General features: G+C 40.6%; 1 protein-coding gene across 7 annotated transcripts in view; it reads left to right on the top strand.

The window, feature by feature from the left end:
• Window positions 1–19,482, top strand: part of SGMS2 (sphingomyelin synthase 2) — a 28,907-nt gene that overhangs the window by 2,118 nt on the left and 7,307 nt on the right. Inside the window, exons 1-2 of one of the 7 annotated variants that reach the window (XM_030449565.1) lie at window positions 7,362–7,740; window positions 11,933–11,981. The exons of 1 other annotated variant lie outside the window; for it this stretch is intronic. The gene's annotated coding sequence lies outside the window, so the exon portion shown is untranslated. Of the gene's footprint in view, window positions 1–3,464; window positions 3,538–7,192; window positions 7,240–7,361; window positions 7,741–7,800; window positions 7,839–11,932; window positions 11,982–15,145; window positions 15,163–19,482 lie in introns of those variants that run through there. 5 more of the 7 variants (XM_030449567.1, XM_030449566.1, XM_030449564.1 and 2 more) reach the window with 5 other exon arrangements.

Raw genomic sequence — 19,482 nt, 5'->3', positions numbered from 1 at the left:
GATTCCCATCAGCTCCAGATTGCAAAATACTCTTCCATTTCCATCTTACTTTCTATTGCCTTTCCTAGTGTGTGCAACCTTGGAGACATCTATACTTACAACTCCTCCTGATTTATTTATAAGAGCACAACAAGAATCTCCACTCTTAACCATGAAGACATCTCAAAGGTCTGTATAGATCTAAACTTGTAGTAGCAAATGTCAAGATTATGCTATGGTGTTTTCCATTGAGGCATTTTATGGGGAACTGTCAGCCTTCTCATCTCTTCCAACATCTTTCTTCTCAAGCTAGAGACTTGAGAAGACTCTTCATCTTTTTTCTCATCAGATTAGGAAGAACCCTTCCCCCTGTCTTATGACTAACCCTTGCTGCATCCTCACCCAAATGAATTTAAAAATATGAATCAGAGATGCTTTAGAGCACATTTTTACAACAGTAAATGTACATCTGGCAGCACATACCCAGGTCACTTTACTTTGGCTTCATGCCATCTGAAGCCATCTAGTCACATCTGGGTGATGATAACGTACAAACTGGCATAAAGATTCTCCAGGAAGTGCTTTTCAGTCTAAAGAATCATCCATTAATCAACATTTTCTCAACTAAGGCCTTTGCACCAAATCTCTTGACTGTGACTTTCATAGAATCATAGAATGGCTTAGGCTGGAAGGGACCTCAAAGATCATTTAGTTCCAACCCCCCTGCATGGGCAGGGACACTCAAGAAGTATAACCAGGGCATTTTGCTCCTGCATAAGAATTAGCCCCAAATGACTTCTGCATACATTTAAAATACAGTGAAACAAAGGTCTACATACCTTCTCACCAAACTTATTTCTTTGGAGTATTCTGAAAAAGAAGACATTTTAAAGCCCTGCTAACACACAGTATCAAAAGCAGCATGTCATATTTGAAATCCAGAACTGTTCCATGAGTCAGCTGTCTCTTGCTTCTCTGTATCTCCAAGGTTCACTATGCTTTCACTTACTTAAAGAGTATCTGTCAGAATATCTTTAGGTGTTATTTCACAGTCAGACTTTATTCTAAAGTTTTACAAAAATCATTAACAAGACTTAATTTCAGACTGTTTTGTATACTTCCAGTATTTTTCACCAAACCTTTTTAAATTCTTGGACAAATAGGCACGGGTTTGTATCAGTATTTTACATATTTGAGGAGCATCCCACTCTGTACCACAGAAAATGCACCAAAACCAGCAGTCTTTTGGTGTTCAGTGCATGGCTTCATTAAGTTCACTTGTTGGTTGCTTATCCTTTTATTTAAAAAGACAAAACCCATCTCATGTTATGCTTGCCAGAAAGATTAAAAAAAAAAAAAAAAGAAAACAAGTATTTTGGAAGAGTAAGTGGATAAGCAGCTAGAAGGATGCTTTTCTCCTTTCTGTCCTTTTCCCAGCTTTTACCAGTATTGCTGTTGTGCCTCTTCTGTAGCTTCTTGAACTGTGTGCTAGCATAGCCAGGAGAGCAGATTAGACAGGACATTACCCTAGTGTGACAGATCTCTCCATATGTTTCATACTGAATTTATATTCAGATGATAACAGCAGTAACATTTTTTTAAGTAGGCCACCTGTCCCTCATGCAATTGTGTCAGCTTAGGTTTAAAAATAATTTTTGCTAAAAAAAAAAAAGCTGTCATACTAATAGAATCTTAAAATGTAAGATAATGACATAAAAATCACATCACTCAAGCTTAAATTGGGAGGGTTATATCTCAACAGTTTTGATTGATCATTCAAATTGCAATTTTACCTCCTTTGTCATGCTTTTTGTCTCCTTTCCTATATGAATGAAATAAAATTCTCATTCATAGAAAAAACACACACAGAGGCAAAAAGAGATCGCTTAGAGACTCCTGTTCAGCTGCTGAGAGTTTGTATTAAGATTTAGGGGCTTTTTGTTTTGCATTACCAGGGGAAAACCCAATGAAGTATTTGTTGAAGATGACAGTTGCAAGCTATCATAGCTTTAGCACAAGTGTTCTGCCTCAGATGGGCTGGCTGCAAAAATACCAAAGCTGAGACATGGAAAGGAAGCTACATGAGAAAGATGGGATCAGTGCTGTTAGAGAGGAAAAGTATTCAGGCACATGAAGATAAAGCAGATAAGGCTGAGTATCCAAAAAAATGGGCGAATTCAGCTGTCTGTTGACTTTGTGCTAGTTGTTACAACTAAGGAGTCTTCTCCTAATTTTCATGCACTTAATGTCATATCCACAAATCTTTATGATGTTACAGAAAAGCCTTAATAAGCCTTTTCAACTGCCTGGCATGATTCTTCTGATCTCCTAGTTGTTTCTAAAAACGTTTCCTTTTTTCCTAAAGAAGTTGAGAACATTTCCCATATTTCTGCTGGATGCAGTTTGCCAGAGTCACCTTGATGTTCAAACTTGCAGTCAGAGACAGTAAATTAGAATTATTTTGATTGTTCCCTGATCTCCTTTGTCCTCCTTAAGCCCACTGTCAAGTAAGTACCTGCACTCTTTTAAATTTTCCCTTCTAAAGCCTTGCTTCACGTAAGAAAAGCATTTCTACAAATGCTGCTCTTATGTATAAAAGGAGCTCTGAAGCTGGAGTGATTTTGGATTTTTTAGATAGAAAAATCAATTTTTGGCTTCAGTCAGAAAGGAAACTGGTTTAAAGAAACAACTGCTTCTCTTGTTTCACAGATCCTATAGCATGTTTGGTTTCAGACTGCTTGAATACTAAAAAAATTACCAAAATCAAACAAGCAAGCAGTCTCCCCCTTAAGCCTCTCACCCTGCAGTAGTATCCAAAGGAAAAAAAACCAAACTATATAGTGATATAGCTTTTTCTGCTTATGTAAGTGAAATGTTGAGGAGGAACTTCAAAGTTTGTTCCCAGTTATTGCTCTGTTAAAAAAAAAAAAAAAAGAAAATATATAAATTACTGGAGTCTAAATCAGTTTTTCCTCTTTCCCATGTGCTTTAGCAGGGAGTATAAATGCCACACTGCTTCAGCATTTTTTCCCTAAAATTAGTCAAGGATGTTCTCAATAACATGTAAGTGTCTAGAAACAATAGTTTGGAAACTCTGCTCAGCTAATACACCAATTTTTGAGGAATGCAAACTGTACAGAGTACTAAGATCAGACAAATGGGAAACAATAACCACAGGTTTTGTGTACCTCAGAAATTAAAAGAGAGTAGCTGGAGGAAGCCCCTGCCTTCCTGAGGTGCTTCAGGCAGTCCAAGGCTGGAGGGCAACTGTGAGGCAGGGCAGGGCCGTAATCCAGGCAGCAGCAGCAGCGGGAGGAGGAGGAGGCCAAGGAGAAGGAGGAGGAAGAAGAAGAGAGGGAGGAGGAGGGAGAAGGGGAGAAGGAGGAGGCAGCCAGAGCCGGGCACCTGCGGCCGCCCGCCCGCCGCCATTGGCCTCTCGCCGCTTCCCGCCTCCTTTGAAAGCCCGGGGCGGGCGGGCGGCAGCGGCGCCTCAGCAGTCGGGCGGCAGGGACCGGGCGGGCCGGGAAAGGAGAACCGGGCCGCAGCGGGAGGCCGCAGGTAATCAATCCCTGGGCATTTTTTCTTCACTCGGGAGGATGCAAGGAGGGTTCGGTTGCCTTTAGTAAACCTCACCGAGGTACCTGTGCCCACGGCTCTGCTTACAAAGTAGTGGCGTTGATCTAAGTCCAAGTTTGTAGGCTCTGTACTGCAGTGCTGATGGTGACAGATTAGTGCTTTATAGCAGGAAGTGTTCTTTTTCATTGCATATTTATTTGGGCTCAGGTTCTGCTGACTTGTTAAGGTAGACTTGCTATCTAAGCAGTGCAACTTGTGGTTTTTTTTACCTGTGGAAGATTTATAAATGTGTTTCTTCAGGTCCTTGCCCCTGTAAAAGTAGGGCAGAACTATGTACTTCTGAATTCTGGTGCTTATGGAGTAGTTACTGAAAAACTTGTCTTACAACTTCTGTTGTGGATTATCTTCTAATTGTTCAGTTGCCAAAAAAATAATGACATTAATGGTGAACCTGTAAGGTAAGATTTTTCCTAATTCTAAAGCCCTTGCTGATGAAAAAGCAATAATGAATTGATTAAAGTACTTAACGAGAGACATAGAATTCTTGTTACCACTTAAGTGCATCCAATTCCCAAATTTTGAAGCTTCTGTTAGGTGTTGTGAAGTATATGACAAGTGCATGCTGATTAAGAATCTCTCTAGGAGTAGATAGTCTACAAACATTTGGCTTTAGTGTATTTTATTCTTTCATAGTTGGATGGGAGCAATGAATCATTCTGGAGTTCCTTCAGGATTTCTTTCAAGGTAGGAGTATCAACTTCCATAGATGGAATAGAGCTGATGTGAGAACCAGGGAACAGAATGTAATGTTAGGCCTCTTGAGAAGCAGCTTGCAGGATTGCAATGATTTGTAGGCTACTTGAAGGAAAAAGCAAGGCAGAATTACGTGGGACTATACTTATGGAGGGGCACTTCAGTGCAAAACACCTACGTATGTTTTAATATTCCCTTAACATAGCTATTATAATAAAGGCTACAAATAGGTGCTAAATCATTAGAACAAATGTTCTTATTAGTTCTTTTCTATCAAAAATCTACATAGATGTCTGTTTTGGCTTAGCTAGGAAAGTAATTTTTTTTCTGTTACTGTTTACTCTGTCTATAAACTGTAAATCCAGCCAGAACTAGAAATTCCTTTGTTTCCCCACACCCAAACCCCAACTTAGAGCTTTGGTTCTGTCTCATGGCAGAACTAAGCAGGATTCTGGTGGTAGCTGCCTTTGAAAACTGCCTGAGTGTCTCTTTGGAAATAGTCAGAATTTTAATGCACAGGCTGGCTGTGGTCATTTATAGAATTACTGTTTCCAATAATATCCCTGCTGATCTCATGAAAGGAGAAAAAAATAAACAGTAATGAAAAAGATTCTGGGTTTGTTCCAGCTGAAAGGAACAGTATTTTTTTTTTTCCTCAAAACTCCTTTTTTCTCCTCTTCCTCTCTCCCTCCCATCTGCCTCCCTGGGAGGTGAGAGGGAATGTGACTTGTATGATGGTCTTCTAACAGAGTTTTGAATTTGTGAGAGCTTTTTTCTCTTGTAAAATAAATCATCATCCAGCAAGCTTTAAGATCTACCTCTCATAATTCCTGTTTGAAAAAGACCTTGTGAGGTTAATCTAGTTTAAAGTGATGATTAAGGGATGTGTTGCTAATTCCTCTGCCAAGTTTTGTGATTTAGCAGTTACGCTACTTGCTTGCAAAAGTTTGTTGCTATGCAAGACTTGCAAACAGTAGTTACCAGATTAGTTACAGACCATCTCCTGCAAGCTATTCTTCATAGATGTACCTCTGAACCCAACAGGAGCACAGTGACCAAGTTCTGCACTTCTTCAACAGGTCACATGTGAGGATTGCTTTGTAGGGTTGTATGTTAAGAGTAGCCTTGAACAGAGTGAGGTAACATAGTTCTTTTTTTGGTTTCTCAAATGCAGTGCTTCAAAGAACACTATTTTTAAAAAGGACAGTGTTTCAGATGACTGTATCTAAATAATTTGGAAAAAATGTTGTAACTTTCCCTTCTTTCTTTTTCCCCTTCCTTCCTTAAATGTTTTTTTTCATTTAAAGGAAAAAAGGAGGAGGGAGGGGCTCTGTCTAGCATTTGCTATACTTACGTTTGGTAGTAGGAACAACTTTTTACTCTCACTATTTCTACTCTGGAACTGTTATTCATCCTCTTTGTATAACATCACTGAGTAAACCCAATGCTGCAAAGACTTGAGTGTAATTAATTATAATTAAGCAAAAGCCTATGGCTTCATAACCAGTTAAAGGCAAACACCCTGCCATGTCTGTGGTGTCTCTATATTTTTTCAGATTTGTTTTAAAGGATGCTTGAACCAGTTCTAGGAACTGGAGTGTGTGGGGGGGTCAGAACTGCTAGTAAAGAATGCTGAGTGGTTCCAGGAGATTTCTTTGATTCAACACTGCAGGTGCATATGTGCATTCACCTACCAACAGGAACAGCAGTAGTCTAACTGCATTGTTTATCTGGTTATAATATACAATTTGTGTTAAGCCTGCAGGAGGGAAACCTTTAAATCCTGGCACCTTATCTATACCAGCACTCAGCCTGTCACTGTTAGATCAGAGTAGAGTTTCCCTGTCCCACAGAACTCTGATGATTCCACCCTGTGCTGGAATAAAGCACATTCCCCCGTCCCCCAGGCGTTTGTGGAAAACAACAACGGAGAATGACCAAGAGCTGTGTGAAGGGGGCTTTCCAGGGATGTGACAAATCCAGGGTCAGGTGCCTTCCTAGAATCCACGGCTGTGAAGCCCTGTTGCCTTTCAGGCAGGACAGGTGTACCTCAGCCAAGCGAGTTTCGGTGCGCTTGTGTTGACACCTCTTTCCCCTCTCCCCCCCCGCTAATCCCATGTTTGTTGCTGGAAGGCTCCCAACAAAATCTGGTTGCTACGTAATACTGGGGAACTCTTAAATACGAAAGGGGGGGGGGGGGGAACCCGACCCCTCCACCCCCAAAAGAATTCCCCAGGGAAGCCAAGCCCGAAGACGGGGAGTGAAACAGCTGAGGAGGAGGGGGGATTTTAGCGAGGGCCATCCCTCATTCCAGAACAGAGTTCGGCAGAACCGGGAAGCCCTTCCCTGCCGAGTGCTGACCTGGCCGTGGGGGTGCGGGGCGGCTGCGGGAGCCGCGCCTCTGCCACCCGTTGGGCTCTGGGGAGGGCAATGCTGATCGCTTCACGAACCGTTTAGGCGTACGGTATAAACCTCGGTATTTCGTTTTCCGAGCTAACTTAACCCTTTCCTGGCGACAGAAGAGGCCGAACAGCCCCTCCAGAGAGATATTACGTGGTCTGAGGGGGCGGCTGTAGGTATGGCAGATAGGACACGGTAGAGGCTGCAGGCAGGCAAGGGGGTGGGATGGAAGGCGGAGGGGAGAAAGGAGGTGCGGAGGGGTCCCTCGCATCTCTGCATCTGCCCAGACCCTGGCGTATCCCGCAGGCAGCGCCGGCACCAGATTCCCTCCCCGCACCGGGGCGACGGGCAACGCGCGCGCGCAGAACCGCATATAGGGAAAGGGAGGGGAGGAGAGGAGGAGAGGGGGTGTGGTCCGGGAGCGGGCGGGCGGGGCCCCGGCGGCAGCCGCCACCTCTGTCAGCGGGCGGGTGCTGCGCAGAGGTCCTGCCGGTTTTTCTAGCCCTGCCTCTGAATAGCAGCAGCGCCGGGGTGAGTCACTGTTTGGCAATGGAGTGGGCGGGTGTGTGTGTGTGTGTAAGAGAATGAATGATGTCAGGGAGCACGGTGGCTCTGGCGGCGGGCATGAGACTGCCGGTAAACACGGTGGCAGCAGCAGCCCCGAGCCAGCGCTGCCCCCCGGCGCCCCTCGCCCCGGAGCCGCCCCACCGCTGAGGTAGCGCTGCGGGCGGGAAAGCTCGGCGAGAAGCGTTCGGCTCCGCCGAGGCCCTTAAAGCCGAGGGACTTTTCGTCAGGAGGAGAGGAGAGGAGAAGAGACTGAGGCTGTGAGAGGAGCAAATTGCAGGGGAAGGGAGAGATTGTGGCAAACTTTCTAGCTGCTTCTGCGTGCTGCTACCTCAGTGGTGGGAGTGTCTGGCCATAAGGAGCTGCAAAACGCAAACCTAAGAGCCCTGAGGCTCCAGAAAAGACTTCCATCTGCCTTTAGAGGAGAAACTGCCCGCAGCGAACGCTTTTGCGTACACAGCTTTGTAGGTAAGTTGGGAACGGCACAGGTGGACTGAAAGCATGGCACCCCCCAGAGCCCCTGTGAACTGCACAGAGACCGGGAAGGCACTTGCAATCTCTTCCACGTATGTTTTACTTGTAGAATAGTCTTAATTTTACTCGTGAAGAGGCTGCTCTAATTAGAGAGGGCACCTGCTGTTTTGATTTCTCTCGCCAAATAGGTAATGCATGGAACGCGTTTAGTTTGCTACTAAAATTACGTGTTCTTGAGGTGGGCACTGCGTGCCTGCTACTTAAAACAGTACCACATATCTCAGCAGGAGGGACTTGAAAATGCTTGATTTCAGCTCAGAAAGAAAAAGGGTTACTGTAAGGATCGTAATGGTAATGGAAAATGTGTTGCTGTTGGGTTTGTTTTTTTCTTGTTGCTGTATTTGTGCTCCGTTGAAATTGGGCTGAAGCTTCCTGAAGTGCAGCTGAACTGAACTTCTAGACTTGGTGACAAGAGAACATTTCTATTAACATTGTATGGTTTCTGGCTTAAATTTAACTCAAAACCCTCGTGAAAAGCAGTTAATGCATAATCTTCTGGCAAGATAGTAAAACTCATAAAATGCAGTGCAGACTTGCTGCTGCTAAGTTTAGTTTATTTTTAATATTTTTATTCTTTTAAGACCTTAGAAAATATCTATCTAGCTAGCTATCCGCAAGCCACTTAACTGCTATGAATTTATACACAGGTAATAATATAGGTGAATAGTTCTATGGAAGTGTTAGCATAAAGTGAGCACTTTCTGAAATGGTGGGCCTTGCAGGAGTTTTGACAAGCTTCACTTTGTTACATTTATTAAATGGTTTTCCTAAGAACAAATTTATTTTTACATTATATTTAAGGTAGTTGCTTATGTGTATTATTATTTCTCAGAGCAGACTTTTGGAGACTGCCTTAGATATTTTTCTCTATGAAACCAATAACTTCTATTATTTTAATCTAACCTAAGTGATCTAGGGCTTAATTTACAAGAAAGGTCAATGTGCTTGCTTCAATTTTTTTTTAATAGGATTTATGCTGCTTTTAGTGAAAAGCTTAAAATTCATATCTGATTTCAATGAAATATACTGGAGTCTCTGTCCTTCAGAAAAATATTCAAGTACCCTGAGCACTCTGTGCAGTCACAAGGGATATTTGGACAAACCAAAGGGGGGGGCAGAGAAAACTTTAGATGAAATTGTGATGACAGTAGAATGTAGATAGAGGCCTCAATGAGATTTGATTTCTGTACTGTTCTTAAAGTGTACTTACACAATAGAGAAAAGAGAACTTGGAAAGAGTAAAGATGGATTATTTTTTCCCCTACTCTTATGCTGATAATCTGAATCTAGAATGACTTTACCACTAAATTTTAAATATTGAGCCAGGGTTGGCATGTTGATAAGCATCTGGTTTTCTGGATCACAAGTGTCTGGTGATTGTAATACTGTGAGACACAAAAATGATAGCCTGTAACAAACCTGTTTTCATAAACTATTTTTTTTCTGGATTCAACACTTAATTTTCTATGTAGACATCAGCAGGATTACATATTGGATGCAGTATTATGAAAAATGTCATATTTCCTTATAAATCAAACCAACCCCCAACAAAAAAACTCTACACGTACCTCCTTGTCTCTGAGACAGCTGCATAATAGACCTCATCTCAAGTATTTTTCACTCTGGAAGACAAAGAATTTTTATTTGCAGTGTATTATAACAAAAAAAAGTATGAAAACAGGAAAGTAGTATATTGTGGGTTTGGTGGTTTGTTTTTATTTGTTTATAAGGATTAACAAAATAATATTGAGACAAGTGATGATTTAAAAAAGGAGTCATTTTCCTTAAGGACCAGGGAATGCAAAATAATGTTTTTGAAGAAATAGCACATTAAAGTCTTCTAGTATAGAAATGGACTTTGAAGATTGCAGGTAATTGTAACAAAATTGCATACATCTTCATCTTGGATCTCTGTTGAAATTTGATGGGCATTTGGTTTGCAATGTTCTTTGCTGCTCTTTTGTTGGGGAGTGCACAGTACAGATGCTGTGACATTTCTTTCAGTATGGGTATAGTATTGCAATGGTCCAAACAGATGCTGGGAAGATTAATGTAACACAAGGTCCAGTGTCTTCAGAGATCTCTGTCTAGTGGGATAATTGTTTGTACCATGGACACTGCTGTCCCCAAAGATGCTGCAGGCACTAAGAATGTCACAGGCACCACTGTCCCAGCAGATGCAGAGGAACTGCTATTGGGAAAGTTTTATGCAACACAGATAGCTCTGTCATGTCCTTTCTGCACTTTTTTTGAAAGGTATTTCTTAACTGCACTGAACCTGATTGTTTTAGTGAGGCTCTAGAACTTAAGTAATCAAAAATGTCTCTGTATGAGGACACTTACATTACCACTGTTTTTCTTCCCCAGCATAGCTCCTGTGTGGAGATATGTGTAATGCAAAGAGTAAAGTACTTATTACCAATATAGTTGCTTTTGGAAGTCTAGTTTATAGCTATTGATCTGAATTTAATAGCAATAAACTGTATACTAAAAATAATCTTCAGGAGAACCTGTTACTTACCCTAAAGCTAATATACATGTAGTATCTGTAATACAAGGGGACTGCAATGCCTTGAGGTCATGCTTGTGGTTACAGAGTGAAACTTCCTGCTCTACTGCTCCTTAAGTCCCTTTCAAAATATGGAGTATCAAGTTTGGGTCCTCCTGTTCTTTGCAGTCTAACATTAAAAAATACTGAAGTCTATTTCTGTTGCATGGATGAACAAATTAAAATAGACTGGCAGTTTCTGAAGCTGTCAAGTTAATAATTGCAAATAGAATGCAGGTCTGAGTTCTCAAAGAAAATTATTTCCTTATTACTCAGGAAAACTTCATTGCATTCACTCTGACAAGGCACTTTTACAGCAAGAAAGCACATAGTCAATACCAACTCTCGAATTTTCAAGATAAAGTACTTTTTCTGAGATGGTAACCCTGGAAAAGGAGAACATCCTGTTCACTTGAAGGTACCTGAACAAAAAAGCAGGTGTCTGGCTTTCGCTTACCTTACCCAGTTTATGCAGATTAACTTGCAGCTGCCATGTTTAAATTCCAAGGACATCCCACTTTTTCTTTATAAACTGTGTAAACAGAATCTAAGTTGCTGCAGTCAGTGCACTGTGGGGCTTTCAAAGGGTGAGTTTTGCTGTGTCACAGAACAATGTCTTGTTATTCTTGGCTTTTAGAGTTAATTTCTTGCTGCTCCCTTCTGTAGTCTTGTGTTTCCTATTCTTTGTATATTCAGGCCTCCTTAGGCTGAATCTTCCTAGAATGCTGTGAAATGCAGTAAGATTCACACTAGGCTTTGCAGTGGATTTTTTTGCCTGTGAGTATTGATGCAAAGTGGACTGGGGTTGTATTTTTTCCTCCTTGAGGAAAAGATGCTGAGCCCCTTGGGTGCAGCACTGAATGTTTTGAAAGTTGCATCAGCTTAATTTGGGCTATTTACACTGAACTGAAAATTAAAATAAATTAATTCAGGTTTATCCTTGATTTAGCAGTAATCTGGAGTATTAAACTGCGTAGATTGTATTAAATTTCTGGGGTAAGTTACAGCATGGCTGAAGCTGAACAGAAAAGTTTGCAGTACAAATAGCAATTAAATGTGTATCTTCAGTTACATTAGTGCTGCTTTGATGGTCAGGGTGATAGGCATTGTGAAAGAAATGGGACAAAGTGAGCAAAACAAACCCAGGAAACTAAATATACTTAAGCTGCTCATTCTGATCCTTCAACTGAGTATTCACAAGCTGCCTGCAGCAGTTCATAATCACTGTTTTTCAGAAACTTCCAAGGCAGTTGGTAATGTTCTTGGTGAAATATAGTGTTTCAAAGGCATACCCTAACCTAGTACTTTTCATAAATCACCATATTTCATGTTAGCTACAGAACCTTGATTCATTTGGCAGAGGGGTTTGTTTGGCCTTGTCTCTCTGTTGGTATCTTAGACCCATATCAGTCTTGCTACTATCATAAACTCAAATGCTCCAAATTCTAATTACTAATATGGGTTAAATCATATTAGTGTGTTTATTCAGTTTTCACCTCTGTGCAAGCCCCAAGTGTCACTGTGAACTAGCAAAACTTACTGGAGTTTGTACTCATTGAGTGTTTTGTTTAATTGCAGATCACTGGTGTCCACGCCTCCAGTACTAGAACCTCAGTTTGGTTGATTGGTTTGTCTTTCTTTTTAAAATCTTGGTTAACTGTAAATTAAATGGGAGTTAATAACCCTACCAGAGTGCAGGAATCTGTCCACTCTCTAAGAATAAGCCTCTGCCAGACCCTGTCTGGAACCTGGATCTTGTGGGACCTAGCTTAAAACCCATGTGAAAGGCTTTCCTTCACTGAAGTGTTACCACAAGTTTTTTGGCATGTGCTACCTCCCCAGTATATTTTTGAATTGAACACTTGCATCTGTGTAAGTCCTTTATTAAGAAGTCACCTGCTCTCACTGATTGTTTTTTCTTGCTGAGATATATTTCTGTTTTTTCTCTTTTTCAAGCTTTTATTCTGCTTAGCTTCCTCAGATTTGAAACTGTTGTGTCATGAGTGCTGAAAGACTTCTCTCAATTAGTTTCAGTTATGTGAAATGTACGTAACAGTGACAAAATGTTTACTTATGCACACACCCAGGTTCCTGCTTATGTTCCCTCTAGCTCTGGTTGGTTAGTGGAGCAGACCTAAATAAGGACATAGTCTCCTTATTCAGGTGACATAATTTGCTAGAGGAAAAGAGCAGTAGAGAAGGTCATGCCCCACAGTTGTTAATTCTGCCTTTTCTATGGAAGGCACAATATAATCCTGTAGCCCATTGGTGGTTCTTGCACATTTCTACAATAATTACAAATCATCTGAATTTTTTTTTGTACTTTCCCCACATCAACCTTGTAATGGGAAACAGCACTCCCTGTTTGTAGATGCTTTATAAGGGTGCCAAATACCACTGCCCATGTCTTGGTTTGAGACTGAACACAGAGTGTATTGAAGCAAGCTGTTCCCATCCCTGCTGCTGCCTCGGACATTTTAAAAATTGGAATGCTCTGTTACTGTCTTAACAGTACTAAAAACACACAAGGCAGAATTCTATAATTTCATCTTCTGCCTGCTACTCTGGTTCAAATGTATGTACTACCATTTCAATATAAAACTGAAAGCATTTAAAGGAATTTGAAAGCTGTTTGTTTAATGCTGAGCTAATGTATTTGCTATGGATTGGCTTGTGCTTACTAGTTTTTCTGGTAACTTATGTGTTTCATGAGTAGAGGGAAACTATTGATTGTAGTTTCAAAAGTGAACTCATTACTTTTTATTCCTGTGTTTTAGGAATCTGATGAAATTCCTACCAAAGCTTGTGGTCTCTTAAAAAAAATTTTATAATGCAGTACTTGTCTGTTAGGATGCTGTGTAAGAGTTCTTCACAGTGCCGTTCTCTGAAGCATGGATTTATCTTCATTTGATTTCACTATGATTTTATACACCATTTTGAGTGTGTCACTTCACAAGAGTTCACTCCTGTCCTGTGGCATACCGACTTCATTTTCTAGCAGCTCATGAGCACAAAACTTGGTGCTACTTAAGTAACAGGGCCAATGTAAGACACTTACTTTGTAGTTATTTAAGAAGTGCAAAGAAGTGAAGGTTTGTTTTCACAGAACTGTTGTTTCACTGCTGATGTATATTTTGCACAAAGCTATAGGTAGTAACTTTTCCCTTTTTGCTGAAAAAACAAACCAAACCAAGAAACCCACAGCTCTACTTAATGTGGAAAATGTCCCAGAAAGCAAATGGTGATCCTCCAAAGTGAAATTGTTTCTCTTTCTATCCTGTGAGAAAGAGGATTGATTGAAATAGTTTGAAGTTTGTACTGATTATTAAAAGTGATTGTTCACTAAAAGAGAAAATCAGCTCTTTTCAGTGTTGTTTTTTTTCTCTAGAAATATGTTAACTTCCATGATGGACTTCAGTCTTGAGGGGAAGGGCTGTGGCATCCTCTTTGGCTCTGAAACAAGAAATATTAAAGGCATTGCTCCTTCTAAGGTGCTACCGTGAACCTGGTAATTAGTATGGAGATTTGAGTGCTGTGGGTTTAAACTTCCATCTGCTTCAGTGATTATATCCTGAATTTGCAGGCACTCCTTAAAATTCATCAGCTTAGCAGCTACCAGCAAAGTATTGTACTTAAGCCTCACATAATTTGCTTGAAGAATTGATATTAATGTTTTGATTAATATTCTGGAACACTATTAAGAAAATGTTGACTTCAGTTTTAATGGTTTGTATTACTCAGCAGTTGTTAGACTGATGGTACATAACTTGTGATTTGGTCATGCATTGCTGAGAGTGAAACATGAAAAATCTACACGTGTATTTATAGTGATATTCTATAGTGTTTTCAATTCAAATCAGATTACAAGCTTTTCTTTCATCAAAAGGCTTGTAAATTGCAGGGCACAGTATTTTTGTTGTTGTATAATTGTGGTGTAATTCAATGAAATGGTCTTAGTGGGCAGAAAATGCATTGTTATTTAGGATGACTTTTTTGTCTTGTTGCTATTATAACCATTTTAAAACACTGTTTCCACACCTCTCCTCTCCTGTTTTCATGAATGCTACAGGTCTGGGACAGTTTGTAAATTGAGGTGGGTTTTTTTCCCTCCCCATAGTTCTCTGTCACTGAATTTCAGGTATGTGAATTGGAAATAAGTACATCTCTAAAACCTTTCCATTTTCTTCGTTTAGAGTTTCTTGGGCATTGTTTGAACTATAAAGTGGTTGCTGTTTATTTCTCTGCTAAAACTCACCATCTTTGACACAAACACATCCTGAACAAATTGTTAGACATAATCTGAGGCAAGAGATTGAAATGCTTCCTTCACCTGAAGAAAATCTGTCTGGGGAGTTCAAGGCATGGGGGCCAGATGTACTCATGAATTGATCTGTACCTTAGCTCAAGAGGACATTTTTCCTTCAGAGCTGAAGACATCAAAACTAGTCCATCAATTTTGGCCCTTCTTCTTTTATTCTGCCTTCTGTAAGTGTGATGATTTGTGTAGCTGCACTGAACAGTAACTTGTTCTCTATTTTTTGTTTGGTTTTGGTGGGGATTTTATAATTTGGTTTTGTTTTAAATTGTGTGCTGTGAAGGCTGCACTTTAGCTCAAATGTTGAGGGTTAGTGGAAACATAGAGTTTTAGCTGGGAAGTCTTGTGTGTATCAATGAATATTCAGTGTTCTGATGTCTGAGCAGGCTTCAGAAATTTACTGTGAATTCTGACCCTGACTGCTTCCTTGCAGAATAAGAGATCACAGTTTGTGCCATCACAGGACTTGTGCTGTTGCCCCCTAGAAGCAGAGGTGAATAGGTCTCAGAGATGTACAAACCTGCTTCATAGATCTTTCAACTTGGGAGCTTTCTCTGAGTAGTCCTTTCTAGACTAGGATAATGAATTCGTCTGTTGGAATTGAATAATTTCAGAGTTGGAGATGGTATAACTTGTTAGGGCACAGCCATCCTAGGAAAGTAGGAGGAAACATTTTTGGCTTGGGAAGATGTCTTTACTCAAGATGCAACACTTCTTTTCTGCTTCTAGTGCATACACCTGAGTATTCAGTAGTTAAGGCAGCTCCCAATGTGCATTATTTTAACAAGAAATAAGATTTGCTCAGAGGCTGGATGTCATTTTTGAGATGACTTGCTTCCCAGTTGTTGCTGGAATGCTAACACTGCTATGTAGAAAACCTGTTTCTTGTGTGTTCTTTGCCTTGAGAGAGCTACTGAATGATGGGAACTCATCTAGGAAGGTTTAGAACATCTGTAGGGCAAAGGTTCTGCTTTATGAAGGACTAAACTACAAAATGGGAACTCAATTTGTATCTTGTGCCAGAGCAGTGTTTTGCATTCCTTGTGGTACAAAGCCTTTTTAAAAAGTTTCTTTAAATGTTTTTCCATATGTGCATGCTATTAAAAGACTTTGATTTATTTATTTGTTTATTTTTTTAATCCAACAGAAAGAGACTTTTCAACTTCTCAAAAGTATTAGGAAGAGGGAAAAAATAGATTGGTTCTGTGGCCTTAGAAATCCCTTCTGCTCTTGTCCTTTTTTATTTTTAGAAAAAACCAAAACAAACCTGAAACAACAAAACCCACCTGATACATGGGTAACTGGAGGTCCCTATCTTTGTTTATACAGATCTATAATAGAGGTAGTTCTATTATAACTCTGCTTCATGCAGAGTTACATAAATAAAATGAATATTGACCTGTAATGTGGGTTAAAATTGCATGGCCTTGGCTGCTTACATGAACTAATTCTCATTATTCCTGCTGCACTGAGGGCACACATACCCATATAAAAAGCCCTCCCCCAGCTTTCTTGTAACCCCCTTCAGGTATTGGGAGGTTGCTATAAAGTCTCCTTGGAGCCTCTGCTTCTCCAGGCTGAAAGATGCCCCTGTGGGTGGCAGTTTGTATGGCAAATCCTGAACTGGGGACTTCTGTCTTGTCTTCAAGCAATCTTAGGAGATAATATGATCTGTGTATTATATCTTGAGCCATCTTCTTGGGATAGGTAAATTCCTTGCTATGTTTAAAACTTTTAGAAGGGTTTTAAGGAGCCAAGAAGTTATTCAGAAAGGTTTTAAAGAACTAAATTGGTGATTCCTCTAAATGATACAGAATAGAACCTACTTATTAATGAAGGGAATAACAAAGATGAGGCTGAATTATTTTGGAGAGGTTTAGTTAAATAAAAAGGTAAGTTGTAGCTCTGTGAGGGACAGTAGAACACATCAATTGTATTTCTGGCCTCTTCTTACCTGTAGGGCGAGGCTCAAATGGAGATAGCAAAATGTCTGGGAAAGGTATTACAGAGAAAGGTTGATATTCTGTAATTATTTTCTATTGCTGTTCCACTGTTACCACCCTCTTTACTTACCAGTGGTAGCCAGTGTTGTGGGGAGGTGGTGTACCAGGCAGAAGAGAGAATTCTGAGGAAATGTGTGTTCCATTCTTCCATCTGCAGCAGAAAGAAAAAAGAATTGTTGAAGTGTACAGGGGTTGAGTGCTTAGTATTTAAAGCTAAACAGTGTCGTCTTCCCTGGCTAATTAATATAAAAAGGAAATGTTTTTTTCTTGTCAGCATAATATGGAAAGTATTTTCTTCTATTAATAAAACCTTGAGCTAATGGAATACTTGAACAAATTTACGAAAGACCATGGGACTGCACTGGAAAGCTTAGATTGTGATGACTTTTAAAAATAGTTTTAACTGTGTAGTGCTTGAACTTGTGGGTAAAATAGTTGAATTGCATCTAGGGAAGTTGATAGAATTCTGGTTATTGCAAACTGGAAGCTTGAATAACTAATGTGAAAGGATTCTGTGCTGCTGTTCTAATCCCCTACATGAATATCTGTGTGGATTGATCATGGTTGGCACTCAGTAGTCGTAACTTCTTGTGGTGGAATTTCAATTTACCAAGTTTTACTTCTGAAAGTGTAGTATGAAAAGTTGCAAAAAAAAAAAAAAGTGAGAGGGTAACAAACATTCAGTATTTGAGTGTCTGAGCCTGTAAACAAACAGCTTGAAAAAGAGGCTGGAGTATTCCCATCTCTATTTTACTGGGACTGTTGGTTGTGAGAACTTGATGCTGTTGTGTCTGTATCATCCCTCTTAACTTAATCTTAGTGAAGCTTTCCAGGCAGCCACCTCGGAGCTGAGCAAGCTGAAAACTATTTGCAAGTTCTTGGAGAGGAGAGAGGGGGAGGTATTCAGTCACCCTCGTTTGTTTGGCAGTGTGTACTGTACTGTGCTAGATATTTAGTGTTGGCACTACATATTTATCAGGATACGTATATAGGACACCCTAAGGGGGACAGGGAGGAGATATTAATGTTTCTGAAAAGGGATGTTTTCATTGCTTGAGGCTCTGAACACAGTAGGTGTTGCTTCTGTGGAGAAATCCATAATTTGTAGTGTGCCAGTAGTGGAACTGAATGATGTGTGAGGTACAGTGTGATACTGCTCAGGTTTAAATGTGCCCTGTCCTAAGAATTCATGTGGTGTCTTTCTGCTGCCACTAGGTAGGGCTCACACTTCAGCAGTTGCCTCTTTAATGTCCTGTGCCTTGCCAAAGACTAATGAATGTCTGGTTTAGTCTTCAGTTAAATGAGAATTATGAGGCATGGACCTGTGTGCAAACAGTGCTAAAACAGCTTTTGTCTGGGTTATACAGTTTGGGCATGTATTCCTAATTTATCATCTGCTAATCTAAAATATTCTGCAGATGTCAGCAATTGCTGTCCCCTCACTTTAAAGACCCTTCACAACAAAATGTGATCTCTTATTTTGGAGCTGCTTTTTGAAGTAGCACAGGGGAAAAATTAGCAAACATTACCTTAGTAATTATCCAAATATTTTCAGGGCGTATCACTGATAAATTTACTCTAAGTATGTGACTTCCTCTTCTAGCTGCTTGCTGGCTGATAAACTGCAGCAGAGTCACTGGAAAGCACATATTAGTCACTGTCATTCCTCACCACCCTGTACTGAAAGTGATGACTAATCCCTGGCTCTGGCTTTCCATTATGAAGCACAACCTTTAGCCTCAGGAAACAGGCAGAGGATTTCACAAACCAGCCTGAAACATCCCTGCCTTCTGTGCCAGGCCCCCTGCCCCACAGCCAATAACCTGCAACTTTTGGGTGAGCTAGAAGGGATGTGGGCATCATGTGCTGCCAGGCTCCTAACAGATCTGTAAACCTTGTGGTGAGCTAGAAGGGATGTGGGCATCATGTGCTGCCAGGCTCCTAACAGATCTGTAAACCTTGTGGTCTGCAGAATAACCTTGCTTTGGGTGGTGGTTCTTCAACAGTGTTTGCAAAGCTGTGTCAGAATGAGGGCAATTTGCAGAGAGAAGCCTGAGGCACTCTGACAGCAAGTGACATAAAACCCTCATGATCCAGAGGTTTCTTTTGGCACTCTTTTGGGATTATTTTGCCTGATAAGACTGGGGTAGTACAGTGACTTCTACTCTTTGTACGGTGTTTAGAACAGTCACTTTTAATGAATGGAAAAAAGGATGCAAGCCAAACATTTATTTCCAGTGTTACAAAAATCTGCCATGATAGAACACCTTTTTTTGCCTTTTTTTTTCAAAAGCATCTGAGCCAGAACTGAAGTGTCAGTTCAGCGTAGCAGATTTTTCTGCCCAGATCTGAAGTACTGGAACAGGCTCATTATGTAGAGACTGGATGAAGCAAGAAGAAGAGTGGAGTTAAGAAGTTGTGAGGGAATCTTTTAGCCTCTTGGAAAAAGGTTCTTCTGGATCTGTTGAAAAGTGATTTAGCAATGTGAATTGGCAGTGAGAGCAGCCAATGCAGTCTTCAGCTGGATTTAATTGAGATATAGCTGGTGTTTAGACAGAAGTGGTTATTTCTTTCTGTTCAGTACTTTCTACCTATATTTAGAATGGTGTGTTTGGTTTTGGGTATTTGATCCAGGAAATGTCTAAGCAGAAAGTGAGCCCATCATAGGAAGTGTCAGGGTGGTGGAAAGAAGATGGGGATTGAAGAGAAGAAGGTTCAGGGGAACCTAAGAGCAGCCACTTCATCCCTACAAGGAAGGTCATCAGGAATGGCAGGGACAGGCTCTCCACAGTGGTGGGAGGATGAGAATC

The sequence above is a fragment of the Calypte anna genome, chromosome 4A (assembly GCF_003957555.1).
Source record: "Calypte anna isolate BGI_N300 chromosome 4A, bCalAnn1_v1.p, whole genome shotgun sequence".
Lineage (NCBI taxonomy): Eukaryota > Metazoa > Chordata > Aves > Apodiformes > Trochilidae > Calypte > Calypte anna.
Note: the sequence above shows the minus strand (reverse complement) of the source record. Positions and strands in the feature narration are given on the sequence as shown.